Below are 17,884 nucleotides of genomic sequence, written 5' to 3'. Positions count from 1 at the left end.
TACCTTTGAATGAATAAAATAATAAAATAGATATTTTATTTATATAATAAAATGTATGTATCTGGACTAGACCAGGCATAATACTTAACTAGACCGAGACTGGGTGTATGGATAAAAGTTATTAATACTTTTTTTTTTAATCTGAGAGAAGTTGAGAAGTATCCAGGTCTGTGTTAAGAATTCATTCCAAGACAGAAAACCCAGCCTCACAGAGTGGTCTGTAAAAGGCAAAGAAGGGGAAAGAAGGCAAACGCTGAATTTCTGAGGTAGGCTTTGAATCCTCTTTGTGCGGCATCATGGGCACATATGATCTCATTTCTGCCAAACTAGGCCAAAGCTGTCCTGTGGTTCTTCTACCAGTCTTTAGCTGCCTTTGGCTACCTAAGATACAATTTAATCACCAATCACTGACTCGCCAGATACAACACATCCAACTGCCTGACACTACTTTTGGCCATCCAAAAGTGCCCTGGTCACAGCCACTCCCTCCCTCACACCTGCTATAACTCCTTGCTGCTTGAAGGGATGCCCTGTCCCTCCTGCCCTTTCCCCAGTGTCACAGCTGCCGGTTACCAGCTACTGCTGCCCTCCTTCCAGCATCCCCATCATCTCCTGGGTCCTCCACCTTCTCCCCACGCTGCATGTCTCATCTTGGCATCCCATATAAACCTTCCATTTCCAGGGCTCTCTCTCCAACTACTACAGCCCCTACCCCTACTCACAAGCTTCTGCTAACATCGCTGTGCACAACCCTTAGAATGCCTGCCACCACCCAAAGTGGCATGGTGTCCTCCCCTGGCAGCGTGTATGCCCCAGTCTCAGCTTCCCCCTCAGCCTCCCACAAGTCATTGCAATCCCTGCCCCAGTCTTTTTCTCCACCTGGGTTCTATTTTCTTTGCCAGATGACCCCTTCCCCCCAGTGCTATTATGATAAGGGATCCAGTATACACATCCGATAACTCTGCATTTACTGAGCTCCTACTATGTATCTGGAACCACATTATGAGTAGAAACGGAAAATGAATAGACGTGGGCCTTGGCCACAAGCAGCTCAAGTCTAACACAGTAGATCGGTGAGGTAATTTTCATACAATTAGAGCTAGAGACAGTTAGCATAACAGAAGTACTTTTAAGCCCAAGGAAAGACAAGGGTGAGCTCTGGATGGGAGAAGGGTGAGGCCGTCATCAGAGGTAGTCATCTCTTGGCTGGCTTTGAGAACGAAGAGCAATTGGATAGAAAAGGGTGCCAGGGGAGAAAGGCAGCTGTGGAAGACATCACAGGGACAAAGGCCAATTCTAAAAGCCTATTAAAACCCAGAAGTTCCTTGAATTGGTACTAACATCATCATCTGGAATGATGTCTGGAACAAGGCAGAGGAAAAAAAGATTAGCACTACAGGATGTCACTAAGCCAAGCCCTAAACTGCATGCTCACAGTCTTTGGGAATTTCGGTCAGGTGGGGAAAATGTACAGGGAACCAGGTATATTACAATGCTATCCTGATATCCCAGAGGCAAGAACAGGATGCCACTGGAACACCTGAGCCCCCCCAACTGGAAGGAAATACACTCCCTCTCCTCTCACCCACTGGTCAAAGTTCCCCGGTCTGGGTGCAGGTTCAGGAACACATAAACATGCCAGTTAAAACAAAGTTTTAGTGCACAAACTGGATATATCACAGATGAAATGATTTCAGCAAGCACATGCATCACTTTCAAAGAAAGGAACAGGAGGAGCAGTCAAGATCTTTTTTCCAATGTAACTGAACTGGCAGTGGGGGTGGGGAGGGCCCGAGTTTAGGGGCTCCCAAGGAGGGCAGGATCAGTAGAGGAAAACGACTCCAGCCTAGAAACATCCACGATTTTAAAAGACACCAGCATAGTCAACAAGACAAACGAGAGGACTGCTCACCACCTATTGCCAGCCACCTCAGACTCTAAGTATTAAACCTTACTATGGAACGGTCATGATAGATGAGAAATAATAAAGGGGGAATGCTGTATTTGCAAATCACAATCTGGTGAAATTCTTTACTTAATATACAGCAGCGATCACTGCAAACTTGCTGTTGCAAAGTCAGTCTTGTGTGAGACTTGGTAACCGGGTAATGACTGTCGTTGCACTGGGAAGGAGAAAAATCATCAGAATTATTTCATCTGCAATAAGAGTGGGGGTCCACCAGATCACACCAAGTAGGGAGGGAGTACAGGGAATGGAATGAGAGGGTGGGAGATGGTGCGCCATTCTTTCGTCTCTTCCCTGAAATGCAGTCAGGTAGATAATGTGCCAATGGCTGGTCCAAAGTACCCATTTATCAGACTGAACCACACAACTGTCTTTGACAGTTTTATGCTCAATGGGATTTTACACATTCAACACATTAATGGCAATGTTGTCTCAAGAGCCAGAAAATCCTAGGATACGCAGTTATAAACTTTCATAAATCACCTAAACAGATGCTTCACCATGTCCACAAAGAGACGGACATGTTTGTGGATTACAGTCAAAATTCAAAGGTCTTGAGAAATCCGAGATCTTCACGGATGAATAAGTTGGCCTCCCTAATAGCAAGATCTAAGGCATGAAGAATGTGGTTTTGCAAAGGCAGTGAAAAAAAGATGTGGTAAACAGGAGCAGAGGTATACATACAGACCATGAGGTAATTGTACTATTAATGTTATCTCACTCAGAACTGGTCAAGCCATTATTATAGCACCAGTTTCCAGTCCTGACGTAAAATAACTTAAGAATGCAGGAATGGTTTCAGCATGGAAGGATATGAGCAAGGGGAGGTGAGAGAAGGGGCGGCAGTGACCGAAGGAGGTGAGAGGTGGGGGAGAAGCACCGTTCCCTCCTCAAGTTCAGGAAAAGGAAAACAGAGCCAAAAGGAGCCTTAAAAGATAAGCTGAGGACACCACATTAGAGAAGGGAAAGTCAGAGTGAAAATTCACCCTTGGAATTGCAAATTTGAGAAAGAAAGAGAGAGGGAAAGAGGCAGGCAGTAACATAAAGGCTGAGAGCACAGACTCTGGATTCAAATCCCAGATCCATTCCCTATGGGGCAAGCTGCTGAACTTCTCTGTACTTCCATTTCCTGACACGGTATATAGAAATAATGACAGTATTTATCTCTCTGGGTGGATGTCAGGGTTAAATGAGTTAATATGTGCCAAGTGCTTAGAAGACTAGCTGGCACAGAGTAAATGCTAGAAAAATCCTAAAATATGTTTTTCTCCTATCTGTGGTGGCTTAAAATCTCCAGAGAAGGAATTAGAGGATTCCCTGAGCCCTTTCAACCCTACAATTAAAGTCTAAGAATAATGAAGTAATTATATATTCATATATATATATATAATTATATATGGAGAGAGGGCGGGGGACTCAAAAAGGCAATAAAATATTAATCTCGGTTCCCTTTTACTTAAAAGAAACTTTTCCCTTAAAAAAAAAAAAGAAGAAAGTAAATAATCAGTCCAACAGCTCCAAAACTCAGAAGCCTTTTTTTAGAATAAAAAAAGACAGTAAAACAGACCAGATAGAATTTCTGTGTCCTTGTAGCTCTTCTAGAAAATTTCCCTATCAGCTAAACACACACACACATACACCCACACTACCCTTAATTATTTTAACATGCATTCTCTAGGCTTTGGAGCTAGTGATTTATCTAGATAGGTTTACTGTTTCACTTAGAAGGAGGCTCGCTAATCAATCCTTGTCACCTATCTCTATCTTTCTATTTATACTCTGAAGTCAAGGGCATCAGTCAAGATGAACTAATACTGCTAGAACCTCTACAACAAAAAAGGTACATAATGAATATTCTCAAAGCACCAGACAAGTTTAAGGAAAAATAAGGACAAAATTAATGATTCAATCTTGGCACTCAAGATTTTTAATGCAGCACAACACTGCAATGGGGATAGGATTTGAATCACAAGAACCCACGAGAAAAAGATGAAAATGCATAATACTCATCATCTCCCCTGCTTCTTGAAAAGGAGTTTAATATTTTCCATGCAGTGGAGAATGGAAAGAGGTTTTACTCCTCCTTCAAGCACTCAAGAGTTTAAAATCATGCCAGCTTCCTACAGCAATTTTCCATTTTAATTCTGACTTCCTCTGAAAGTCACAAGAGAAATTAATTAGCTGTATACATCCACTTATGGGCAAAACACATATCCATGACATTTCAGGGCAAACTGCTCCAATTCAGAATTAAAAAGCAACACCCCAAAATTAGACAGAGAACATTGCTAAGTGTTTTAACACCTTAAGCCAAGAGAGGGCAATGTTTCTTTGGCAGAAGCAACAGCCCATAAAATTTTGCTTTCAGTCTTGACGATAACATAATGTTTTATCTTTATAAAAAAAACAAACAACTGTAAGAAAGTCACACAATTCAACTTGTGAAAACACTAAGAATTGCAAGTACCTTTATCACTTTACAGATGATAAAGATTAAAATGAACAAATCTGTGCTTTTGACAATTGTGGCTGAGTGGTTTTTTTTTTTAAGATTTTATTTATTTTAGAGAGAGAGAGAGCAGGACAAAGGGCAGAGGGAAAGGGAGAGGGAAACTCAAACAGACTGTGCTGAATGATGGGCTGGACGCGGGGCTCGATCTCACAACTCCGAGATTATGGTCATCTTGGATCATGAAATCAAGACTCGGCCACTTAACTGACTGAGCCACACAGATGCCCCTTGTGGTTGAAGATTTTTAAGTAGGGCAGCAAGAGGGATGACAAAAAGGAAGATAAATTGAAATCACCTTGGTTCCCAGAACATAATACTTTTGAAGATTTGTTTGTCTTTGTTTTTAGGCCTAAAATAGCAAATATTTATTAACAGCCTTTAAGAACAGTTTTCTGTTGTGGTTCTAACCCACCAGCTGTGCGGTGGAGGACAGCCGCCCCCTCTTCTGTAGAACAAGGACTTGGTAATTAACATGAAGACATCATAGATACAGTTTTCCAGTATCTTTCCTTCCTTCATAATTTTACCTCATAAGGAGTCTGGGAAAGAACAGAGGAGATCTCCTTGGAAAATAACCCACATAAAACAACTAAGTAAAAGAACAACGTGGTGACATTTTGAGAATCTCACTGGATCCTCCCTCCAGCCCCCAGGGGTAGGCAAGGGCACCCTAAGGCTGTTGTCAGTGTCTCAGCCCGGCTCTTCCAACAAAGTCTCCCCCACTCCTGTACCGTCTTCATAACTGCGCTATGACCTCTCACAGTTAAGTCCAGCTTTGACTCTCACTCATCCTAGTTTTCCATCTTCCAGTACAATTTAACCTTTCCAGTCTGCTTGACAATTTATAGCTGAATTCAATTATTAATTAACCTTTTTCTATGGTTAGCTCCCCTTACTAAATTACATATTCACATTGCAGGCCCAGGGGCAAAACCTTGCCGTGGCTTCCCATCACGCTCTGAGTGGAACCCAACCCCCTCAAGGCTTCACCAGATTGTTCCTCCTGCTCCAGCCCGTCCTTCCTTGAGCAGGCTGGGCACCCTCTCACCTCAGCACCTTGTACTGCCTCTTCCTGGTGCCTCCCCTGCTCCTTCTGCAGGTACCTGCACGACTGACTCCTTCATTTTCTGCAGATCTTTACTGAAAAGATACCTTCTCACCAAGTCCTTTCCTGGACAACCTATCAAAAATTGTAACCTGCTCCCCACCTCAACACTTTCGGTCTCCCATTCCTACTTTTTCTCCTTAGCACGTAGCACTCTACAATATTTTTTTTACTTATTTGTCTTATTTATTGCCTTTCTATCCCACTAGAATAGAAGTTTAGTCAGGGCAAGAATTTCCGGGTTTGCCTTCTTTCACTCCTATATCCCTGGCACAGTGGATTGTCGACATTCAATAGATAATAAATGAATGAATGAATAAATGAGTGAATGAATGAATGAATTACATGTGCCTTGAAGGCTGGGAGTGGCTATCTCTTTAATCTTCCTCTTCTATATCCCAAACCTTCATTACTACTTCTGTCCCAATACCCCGGTTCCTTATATCTAGTGGTATTCAACAGCTGTTAAATGAATGAGTGCATTTAGAAGATATTTCATACTTTTGCTCATTTGTCTGCCATCCTTTATGTCCAGGCACTTTTAAACTAAATTTCCACATTTGTTGGCTCATTAGTACTTGCATATCACAGAGAAGAGAGAAGTAACAGAATAGAGATTAAATATAAATTTATCTGTTGATGTGCAGGCTCATAAGATTAGCATTAGTTAAATCATAGCCCTGGAATATAGACGCTTTCAGGATGCTGAGAGAAAAAAGGACAGTTTGATTAGGTATTTTTCTACTGCATGGCAATTGAAGTATCTTTTTTTTTTTTTTTGATGCACAATAAAGTTCCTATAATAGCTCACACAGTGTCTATTTTTAAGTTTGCTAATGCATACAGTTTATGAAGTCGTTTAAATGGAAATTTTAACCATGATTTGAATGGTGCTTAACTGCCTTTTCTATTTTGGATAAAACTATACCCAGGCTTTCCCTCATGACACTATCTGAGATTTGGCTTTTTCAAATAAGTATTACATTAGCTGACTTAAGATATATTTCTTCATACGAGTCTTCTCTCAAGTGGTGAGCTACTAATAATCATTCATATTAATAGATGAAATCTATTCACTTCTCATGAAAGGATTCTTCTCTTAGCTGCTCAGAGCTATTATATTACAGTCCAGCAGTGTTCCAGGCACCTTGGGAAACACAAAAACTGTAGGATTGATTCTTATAAAAAGCTTATAATCAATAAATTTGGGCTGTGAGAAGAGGCAAAGTCAGGTAGAACAGAAGACAATTAGAGTTCACCAAAGGTTAGGTGAACTGACATAATGACTTGCCGAGCCAGCAGGTTTTTAAACAGCCTCTCCTTGTAAGAAGAGAGGGAAAATATCCTTCTGTCCCATGAAAATGCTGCACTCTACAAAGCAAAAATTATATATATAAATTACATATGCATATATATTAGAAACTTAAGGACTCACAGTAATAGAAGCAAAATTATTCTAAAATTAGATGTATATAAATAGACCCTGTACAGTAATATTCTTCTAATCTAGCAGTCAGATTTTAAAAGGAGAGCATTACGGTGTTTCAGGAAATAATGCCTGAGAGAAAGAGGGAGAGAGGCTTCTGGTCACCCCAAATTGATGCAAGGATGTAAAAGAATGCCCTTTCGATGGGCTAAAATATGCAAAAGCCCATTGGTTTTATAAAGACTATGCATTTATGCATATACTTTTCAAACTGATGTGTCTGAACCAACCAGAAAAGACATTTATTTCATTTTCTAGGTGATCTGATTTCCTCATGGGAACCTGTCTCTATGGACACTTCCACCAACACCAGTAAAGAGGAAACAACCTGAAATCCTGTACTCGAGTAGCGACTCCTAAGAGGTTTTTACTTTGTAGAAGCCTACATCGCAGAGAATAACCAAAGGAGGGCACGATGAGCCAGCCTACAACTGACTGCTCCTTCAAATCAACACAACAAGGGCAAGCATACTTGGGATGTTCTAAGAAAAGTAGGGAAGTCAGTGTAGCTGAGGTAGAGTGGCCTGGAGGATCAAAGGGTGAAGGTGGGGAAGGGGACAAATTGGGATGGGCCTCGTAAAACCTAGTGAAGACTCTAGCTTTTACTCCAAAACTCTTTGGAGGGTTTGAGCAGGAATATAGAGTGATGTCTTAGATCTTAAAATAATGATCACTCTGACCGCATGGGTGCAAGATGCAAGCAGGGAAAGCAGTTATTAGCAGGTTTCTGCAGTAATCCAGGCACGAGGTGACAGCAGACTAGGACCAATGTGCGGGCTATGGCAGATTCTGCATTCATACTGAGGATAAAAGCAGTGCATGTTATCAGCTGAGATGGGGAAGGCTACTAGTGGAATAGGTTTGTGAGGAAGACCTGGAATAAGCAATTTATTGATTACAGAGTGATTTACTCAGCCTGCAGGAGTTAAGATAGACTCCTACAGGTAACATCTTGTGTGGATGTTAAGAGATGATGATGGAGGAAAGAACAGAAAAATACAGACAGTGGAGAAAGAACATGCAAGAGCACTGAGGCAAATACAAAAAATCTGGGGGTGTCCGGGTGGCTCAGTTGGTTAAGCCTCTGCCTTCGGCTCAGGTTATGATCCCGGGGTCCTGGGATCAAGTCCCACCTTGCTGGGTTCCTTGCTCAGTGGGAAACCTGCTTCTCCTTCTCCATCTGCCTCTTCCCCAGCTCGTGCTCTCTCTCTCACTCTGTCTCAAACAAAGAAATAAAATCTTTTTAAAAAATCGGTTTATGGTTATTACTCAAACTGAATAAGAGTAACTTTGTTAATAGCACAGATTCCTGGGGCCCAACCTATATCTACTCAATCAGAATTTCCAGGGAAGATACCTGAGAATCTGAATATGGAGCAAGTGTGCACCACCTGCCCCCCTTCCATGTGCTTTTATAAGGGAGTTCTGGAAACACTGTTTATTTAGCATAGGGATGATAGGAAAGTGGGCAGGGGGGGAGAGAACGAGTGAGACAAGGCTGCATTTGACTTGATCAGATCTGCATGGTTGCCAAAAATTAAGTTTATGGGTGGTGCAGGAGATAGAGAATCCAAGAGAGTATAGAGGTTGATGGATTAGTTAGGAGGTCACTGCAAAAACCTAAAATAAAGTAACATGAAGGTTAAAATTCCATTTTGCCCGAATGTAAGATGATCTCCAGTTATGCCAATAAGACAATCCAATTAAAAAAAGTTGTTTGTTTTCCCAAATGGAATATACAAAATTTTAGAGCAGTGAAAGGGAGTAGGAAGTAAAAAGGAAGATAGACACTTAAAGATATTCTAACAGTGATTAAATGTACAAAAAAGTGGTCAACTAAATTAACCATCAGGGAAATCAAATTAAAACCATAATGTAATACCACCATTCCCCCAACAAAATGGCTAAAATTTTAAAAGACAGACGATACCAAAGGTTGGCAAGATTTTGCTGATGGATGTGTGAGTCAGTACAACCATTTTAGAAAACTGTTTGCCAGTGCCTGCCAGAGCTGACGAACGCAGACCTTGTGGCCAATAAACCCCACGCCTAGGCATGTACCCAACCAAATACATTCATTTAGTTACCAGAAGTCACAAAGGAGAGTCCTGAGAGCAGCGCTACTCATAACAGTCCCAAACTGGAAACAACACAATCATCTATCATCGGAGAATGAATAGGTTGTGGTTGTTCAAAAAAATGAAGTGTCACTCAGCAATGTGAACAAATGGAACCGTAAGAACATAGATGAATTTCACAGACGTAATGCTGAGGAAAGAAGCCAGACGGCAAAGTGGTACTTACTAAATAATTCTACTTATAAGCAGCTCAAAAACAAGCGAAGCTGAGCCGTGGTGCTGGGAGATGGGAGGCCGTTCGCAGTGTGCATATGGCAGTAGGAGGCGGGCAGCCAGTGACTGGGAGGGAACAAGAGGGAGCATTTTTGGGTGAGGGAAATGTTCCGGAGCTTGATCTGAGTGCTGGATACCCTGTCTGCTTTGTGAAAATCCACTGCGCTCTACTTACGATTCCTCTACTTTTCTGAATGTATGCTTGTTTATGTAAAGGTATTTGTTATTTTCAGTTCAAGTCAGAGTGAAATATAAAACACACTTAGATATGTCCCTTTTTTTCGATCCACATCTCTCCAAACACCACGATTCAAACTCTTCACGCACGTGTCTGACGTCTGTGTCTGCATCACCACAAGGCAGGATTTTAGTCCTCGAGTTTTCTGAAGCATACCCATCTTCGCTGGAGATAACAGCATTTGTGGAATCTCTGTCTGATGCTATCACCGGAAATGTCCCAAGGTGCACACATTTGGTAAAAATTAAGAGAGCTGATCGTTTCATTTGTCCTGTAGGTGTAGATTCATGCTTTCTGTATCTCTAACTCGAATGTACTAGGGTGCCTTTGGGGAGGTGGTGGTAAAAAGGCTTATTTATAAAAACATTCTGCATTTGCAATTGGAGGACACATTCCTGGGAATAAATATACTATTCTAAGTGCTTTTCCCTCCTTAAAAAAAAAAAAAAACTGGTCAGGTGCCTTCCATAAATATCTAACCACATCAAACAAGGTCATTTTGGGCTAATGGGTCTTCCTCACACAGTACTCTGCTGTTTAAAATAAAGCAGTTGGGAAAGCACCCAGAAATAGGAGGGGCTCTGTGTTGACTCCAATACAACAAGACTCCTTCTTCTTCTGAGGAGTAACTTTGCAGGATGAAGGGAGCCTTGCGTTATAATATTCAAGCATATGCAATAATCATTGACTGAGGGAGAGGAATGCCCAGAAGCAAAATATATTTGAGGAAATCAAATCAAAATGCCTGAGTGACTGATTCAAAGGGCACCATAAGCGAGGATCCAAGGATGGTACAAATATTTATGACTTGGGCTACCGTGTGAAAGATGGATCAAGGATCAAGGAGGCCTGGGGTGGGGCAAATCACGCATCCCATGTTGGACATGTTTAACGTTTGGTAAGGCTGTCCAGGTAGCACAGAGAAACTTAAAGAGTAATCTAAGAAACATTCGTGCTGCTGGCAGCAAGAAGGTCCTTGCTGGGAAGAGCCATTTCACCATCTCTTACACATCTAAGACCAACACAAGGACCCCTCTGAGGCGAACCTCAGCCTATTCCCCACAGCCACTCTTACTTGTCCTGACACATCTTTGTCCTACCGCCACAAACTGCCTGAGTACTTATGGTTACAACCGAGGGAACTTAAAAAAAGAAAAAAAAAAAAGAGAGAGAGAGAGAGGCTGTGGGAATAAAGTCAGCACTGAATGTCTAAAAGCTACTTCACCCAGTTTCACTGGAATTCTTAGTGATACCCTACATTCTCTTTTCACTTTGGCCATTCATTTTTAAGTTTTCCTTTGGGATAAAAACATAATTAAGTATATTTCTTTATATTTTCTGCTATAGAAATGAATATTTTCCTAGTGGTTTAAGAAGCACACATGTAGCCCTAAACAGGAATATCTTCTACACTGAGACGTGATTCCCGACCTGCGGCAGGGGGTTACCTTTTAGTCACTAATCACTGCACACTGTGTAGAAGTCCTCCAACTAGAAGGCTGGGATCACTGGGTGAGACCCTCAAAGGTCAAATACAAGCTTGTTATCCTTTCTCCATCCTTTAAGAAAGGGCACACTACTTACCAGGAGCTGTGGGCTTGAGGGCGGCAGTGAGAGATTTTTGATGATGGTATTATGCAAGAAGGATACAGAAGGTTTTGTGAAAGCATATTCTGGTGAGCAGTCCTTGGGATACTTCCATTATACTGGCTGGCGTCGTGTCAATAAGGTCATGCACGACCTGACACCCAGATCAGCATCTGCCTTCCCCGTGATCCCTGGAGGCCTCCCTGAGCAGTGTGGCTGCCCTTCCCCCTCCCTCCCACAGGGCGCTAGGCACAGCTCTACGCACAGTCCTATTATCATTTCAAATATAGATTTGGCACTTGTATTGCGCGGTGGATTACTTATGAGAGAGTTGGTCTCTTTACTGTTTGCACACTGGCCTGGGTCTGGTACAAAACGGCTACCTCCTAAATGTTTATTAAGTGATGGAACTAATGCAGACAAATGAATGCCAGGGTCAAGGGCTGCGTGTAATGTTAATAATTCACTCTTCATATCAACTGTTCCATAAAATGTATGTATGTAAAGCTTTAATGGTTACATATCACGGTGGACTTCCAAGAGTCCTGTTTTAAGACACTTTAAATTTGACACAGCTGACTTGAACCAAAAGAAGCATGGGAATTCACTGGCAACCTCTAAAGTTTCTCTATCAAAGGTAGAGACGATATATCCATATTGCTTAAATTAACAAAGTACATGGGGATTTTTGAAAGCACAGAAAAATCAATAAACAGCCCCGATCTGTAGAAAGGAGCATGACTGGATGCTGAAAGAAAAAAAGAAAAAATCTTTGATGGTATCAGCATTCTAATTAGAGTCAGACTTCTGATTTTTCTTCTCAACCTTATTCCATGTTAGAATTCAGATTAAATCCATTGAAAATAACTTAAATAGGACTGAGATGAAGTCTACTGAAAGAAAAAAGCAAAAAAGAAAAAGACAGGCTGGCAGACAGAATCAGATGGAGACGAGATAATTTAAAGAGAATTTTTCAAATAATTTAGGGAAAATAACACTGGCCTGAGCCAAGATTTCTGAGTTCCATGCTGTCTGACACTAACCAGTTCTGTGCTTACAGCCACGACACTTCATCTTTCTGTTTCCTCAGCAATAAAATGTAGTGGAACAGTTGAGTGGCCAAGGTCCTTCCAATGCTAAAATTCTAACCATGCATATTTGCAATAATTATTAGAAGAATGGTGACACTGACAATACATAAATCATTGCAAATTGGTATTGTGAATTTTCAATATATTAAATTTAAATACAAGCGAGAAAGGACCCAGTTTAGCAGAATGCTGAGAAAGGCTCTGACTTTTTTAGGAAAAAGATTTTGACAGAAGAATAGTATTTCAGATTTATCTGTCTCCCATGATTTTCAAAAAGTTGAAAATGTATATACAAGCTAAGACCCTGTACCGTACTTAAGGTGTCCTATAGTGGGACTCTCCTTTTCTATAGGTGTGGCTGTGAAAAATACAATCACGCTATCCTTTTCTGACACTGAATGAATAATAATGAATGAAAAATAAAAGCAGCAAAGTACAACTTCTACTCTAACCGCAAATGGATCTGAGAAGTGTGCTTGCTCATTTTTCCCCTAACATATGTTTCAATGTGGTCTCCCCATAATAACTTTTTTAAATCCCCATAATAACTCTTAAATACACTGGGAGATAAGCAGGCATATCTGGTGGACAGCCTGGACACAGAGATGAGAGAGTGCAAGTGTTAGGGGTTCCTTTGCTCATGCCTACATGCATATATCTGCAGGCAACATATGATGGTGGAAGGGGCCAAAGGCTAGAAGTCCAGAAATTTGGGTTTAATTTTTAATCTGAGAAGTATTTATTTAACGTTCCATCATTGGTAAAATGAGAGGGCTTACTAACTGATTACTAAGGCCTCTCCTAGTTCTAAAATTCTGATTCTCTGATGTAGTTTAGCAGGCAAGGATGCGGAATCAGAACTGCAGAATGACCTGGATAAATGTTTAAGATCTTAGAGCGTAATGGTGATGTTCAGAAAGAATGATGGCCTGACTACAATGGAGAGACCCAGCAGGGCTACAAAGGAAGATGAGAAGAGAAGGGGCAACACCTTTTTGGCTGAAGGGCTTAAGGCCCTTTTCTTTTGCAAGTATCTGAAAATGATTAAAATTATTTTGACAGCTGCAAGTAATTGGGAGGTAGGTGAAAACAGGAAGTTCAGGCATAGAATAACCTCACTAGTTTCAGATTCAACCAATTCAATATTCATAATAATTTGGACTTAAGTAACTGACATTTATTATTATACTGCATAGTTTTTTTCAAGCAACAGAGAACAAAGCTAATTATAACCATAGCCCTTAAAATAAGATTCATTAGCATACTAGACACTTTGCCTCTGATTTTTCTGTTATTTCTCCATTGACAAAGTGTAAATCAGAATTTCTCAGGAAGAGCAAACAATTTTACGAAAGATCTCAGTTCTATTCTTTATCATCTTGTAAATAAACCTGTCACTTGGGGCGCCTCGGTGGCTCAGTCCTTAAGCATCTGCCTTCGGCTCAGGTCATGATCCCGGTGTTCTAAGAGATCGAGCCCCGCATCGGGCTCCCTGCCCAGCGGGAAGCCTGCTTCTCCCTCTCCCACTCCCCCTGCTTATGTTCCCTCTCTCATTGACTCTCTCTCTGTCAAATAAATAAAATCTTTAAAAAATAAAATAAAATAAAAAATAAAACTGTCACTAAAAGGTTAAAAATATTTGTAGATGAGTGTTCATATATTCAGGGGGGAAAAAGGCTCCCTTAAAACCAACCTTCATAGCAATCATAATAAATTGTGTTTTTATAGTCCTTTACAGTTTATATACAAAGAGCTTTTACATCCAATTCACGGGTAATTTGTGAGGGAACAAGGTACTAATTAGAAATTACTTCCATCTATTCATTAGAGGATATAGTGACCTTTCTTTAGCCATTAGTTCATCTTACATTTATAGTATTTAAAAATGCATTTACTTAAAAAGCATTAAAGTTTTTTGTGATTTAGTATAGTCTTGTTCCATTATTCTGAATTCCTTAAGAGTTACTTCATTAGAAAAGGAATCCACTTACTATGGTAATTTTGTGGGTGTCATTCAAGAGACTGTGAGAAAGAAAAGAGACTATTATCTTAAAATTTACCTTAAAATCATTTATACAATATAGCCCCCATCAAGCTGTATGAATAGAAGTATACAGATAAAAGAAAAAAATTTTGTAATTACTCTTGAGTACTAATCATCATAGAAAAATTAGGACAATTTTAATTAATATTCATTCTTGGTTCTCTCATCTTTGCTTTAGAATCTTGAGAATACACTAGGTAAATTTTTTGTTTAACATTTTAAAGAACCCACTTTTGAGTGCTACTTTCAATGAAGATAATTGTGTGCCTACTTTATTACTAACTCAATGGTGGGCTAAAAACTACACTACTTACAAGGAGCCTATCCCGTTGGCACCACAAATTTATTACCTAAGAATTCTAGCCCTTGATCCAAAGCAATAAGCCTAGGAATACACATTGAGCTGTTACCTAAAGAAATATATAATTAAGAGTATATGTAGGCAAACAAAAAATAGAACTAAATAGTTATTAGCTTTTCCTCCAAGGCTACCCCCCCCACACACACACACAGTGACAAACCGAAACCAAAACCAAAACCAAACAACTCTGATCTGAAACATAGTTGCCAAGGTACCGACAGAACTCAGTACTAAGTGTCCCCCGAACTAAATGCACCAGAGAATACAACACAGCCATTCAGAAATAACAAAAAGGCCAGGACTCTCAAAAAGTTTGCTTTAAGGCAGAAAGGACAATTCCATATTATCAATATGGAAATATACATGATATTTATCTGAGGTGTAGAAAGTAAGGAGTATTTCTATCATCTTGTCTTCCAGAGTTCCATGAATCTGAAAAGAACAGAGATGAAATCCGACAGAGCATATTATTTTCTGGCCTGCTATTTCACCAGGAATATACAAAAGTAATTTTATAATTCCTTAACTATAGAACTAAGAAATGAAGGATACCATGAACATAATTTCTATTCTAAATCTAAATGAGTTTATAAAATACCATTATATATATGTGTGTATATATATATATATATGATGAAAATGCATATCTGATAATACTGCATTATAGAATTAGAATAACTTTCACGAAAATTTTCTCACAAAGTCAATGATCAGGAATTAATCTATGTTAAGATACACTGATAATTCATGGATGCATTTTCCGGTTAAGCTTACATTTCCTACTATCATAAAAAGAAAAAAAAAAAACCTGAAAGTAAACCAACAAAAAATTACTATGATGAAACTATTCATTCAACATCCAAGGAAAAAAACAAGGGGGGAAAAAACCCACCTCTTAAAATTTGGGTTCTGAATGCTCCTATTTTTTTAGAACATCTTTTTCCCACTGAATTTTGAAAGGGGTATGTGATTTACTACTTACATATCAACTTCTTGTAGCACAAAAAACTTTTTTACATTTATTTATTTGAGAGAGTGAGCGAGCATGAGCAGGAGGGGCAGAGGGACAGGGGGACAGAGAATCTGGAGCAGACGCCCTGCTGAGCACAGAGCTGATGCAGGGCTAGATCTCCTGACCCTGAGATCGTGACCTGGTGACCTGAGCGGAAACTAAGAGTCAGAAGCTTAAGGGACTGAGCACCCCAGGTGCCCCAGAACAAAAAACTTTTAAAAATAATTTATCTTCTTCTGTATACCCATTAACATACAGCAATGTTGGTTAAGGACAGATTTTTTTTTTAAAGCATAAAAAGGAAAGCTTTATTTCTGCTCTTGTCATCCATTTTTTCTTACAATTTCTCCAAAGCTCAGAAATAAGAATATATAAAGCAAAACACCAACTTAAGCAGGTTTAAAAAAAATTTAAACTTGTTAAAAAGAAGAACTGCACATCTATTTGCCTCTGATTCTATAAATAAAGACTAAACATTGGGAGCACCTGGGTGGCTCAGTTGGTTAAATGCGCACCTTTGGTTCGGGTCATGAGCCCAGGGTCAGTTACGCTCCCTGCTCAATGGGGAGTCTGCTTTTCCATCTCTCTCTGCCCCTCTTCCCCGCTCTTGTGTTCTCTCTCTCGATTGCTTTGTCTCACTCTCAAGTAAATAAATAAAATCTTTAAAAAAAAAAAAAAAGACTAAACGCTGAAGTATTACATGATTGCTCTGGTTGTTGAGATTATCAATAATTTTTTTCTTTTGCCTCTTAAAAATTTTCTGCACTTTCCAAATTTCTGCACAAACATAAGCTACTCTTTCAAGTCTATATCCTATCAATTCATTATGCTGATGCTCATTTCACCATAACTTAACTGAGTGGATTTTTTTTTTTTTTTTGCACTCAATTCCAGGAGAAAAGGAAGATCAAAGTCCATTGATAAATCAGTTCATTGCTATGCTCATTTAAGTTGAATCTTCTAATCAACATTTCCGACACTGGAAGAAAACTGATGTTCCCAATGGTGACCATTCTTACCAATGAAGTAAAGCAATCAGTGTGTTTTCTAATGCTCTTCAGTAATATAACTTGAAACAAAAAGGATTTTCTTTGATTTCCCTTCCTTTGTCCAGAAAAAGAAACAAACAAATTTGGCACAGACCTTTCAATGTAAACTCAAATTGAATAGAATGATTTAAATACAGAGACCAGAAACCATATGGGTGGAGAATGTAATAAGTTTTCTATTTAACACTGACAACTAAATCCACTAGAATATTCTATTTCCTGACAATTTCACTTAATAGAGTTTTGCCGCTTTGATGTTCAAAGTCTCTGAGTAAAATGAATTAACGATTGAAATGGAAGCCTTTCAAAGATCATTCCAAAATATAATTCCTGAGAAAAATAAAAATGCCTGTTAAAAACATCATGTCTTATAATATGTTAAGCTTACTTTCCTTAATGGGAATCTTAAAAGGGTGTCATTAGAGCTTTAGGCCATCTCTATTTCACTTTCTAAGTTAGTGTTATATAAACCTTTGATATAATGCAGCAAATTCTGAACTACGAAGGCTTTCCTTCAAGATGACGTTACCAACTCACCATTGGTAAAGCAAATAACTTTTTCTAGTAATTGTAATTTATCAACTGATCAAAACGGTGGACTTTTGCAATATGCCTATCATGTACTAGGCACAAGATAGATGCCTTCATCAGACTCCTAACTCCAGAAAGCAAGCAAGTGTAGTCTTTATTTGAATAGGCAAATGAAACAGGCCAAGTGGCTAGGTAACTTGCCAAAGGTCATCCAATATTTAATTATGGAGTCCAAATTTCAATCCAGGTTTACATTCATTCCAAATTCTGTGCAAGTGCATAGCTTCCTCATCTCTCTGAGTTGGGTGTTCACACTGTGACTTCATTAAAGTCTCCAATGTAATCTTCTATGTCATCAAATACAGATTCTAAGGCAAACTCTAAAATCACATTGTGAAACCCAAAATGAATTAATTTTAATATTGCCTTCCAATAATACAATTAATCAATAACTACCTATTTTTCAACTCATAGAAGCCACCTTCATTTTCATGAAGGTTATGTAAGAAGTTAAAAAAAAAAAAGAAAAAACAATTTCTGTTACCAGTCTA

The 17,884-nt window shown here is 39.4% G+C and overlaps 1 protein-coding gene across 5 annotated transcripts in view; it reads right to left on the bottom strand.

Annotated features, from left to right (window-relative positions):
• Nucleotides 1-17,884, bottom strand: part of GOLIM4 (golgi integral membrane protein 4) — a 74,893-nt gene that overhangs the window by 33,134 nt on the left and 23,875 nt on the right. The gene's annotated exons all lie outside the window — the stretch shown is intronic.

The sequence above is a fragment of the Ailuropoda melanoleuca genome, chromosome 1, assembly GCF_002007445.2.
Source record: "Ailuropoda melanoleuca isolate Jingjing chromosome 1, ASM200744v2, whole genome shotgun sequence".
Taxonomy (NCBI): Eukaryota; Metazoa; Chordata; class Mammalia; order Carnivora; family Ursidae; genus Ailuropoda; species Ailuropoda melanoleuca.
Note: the sequence above shows the minus strand (reverse complement) of the source record. Positions and strands in the feature narration are given on the sequence as shown.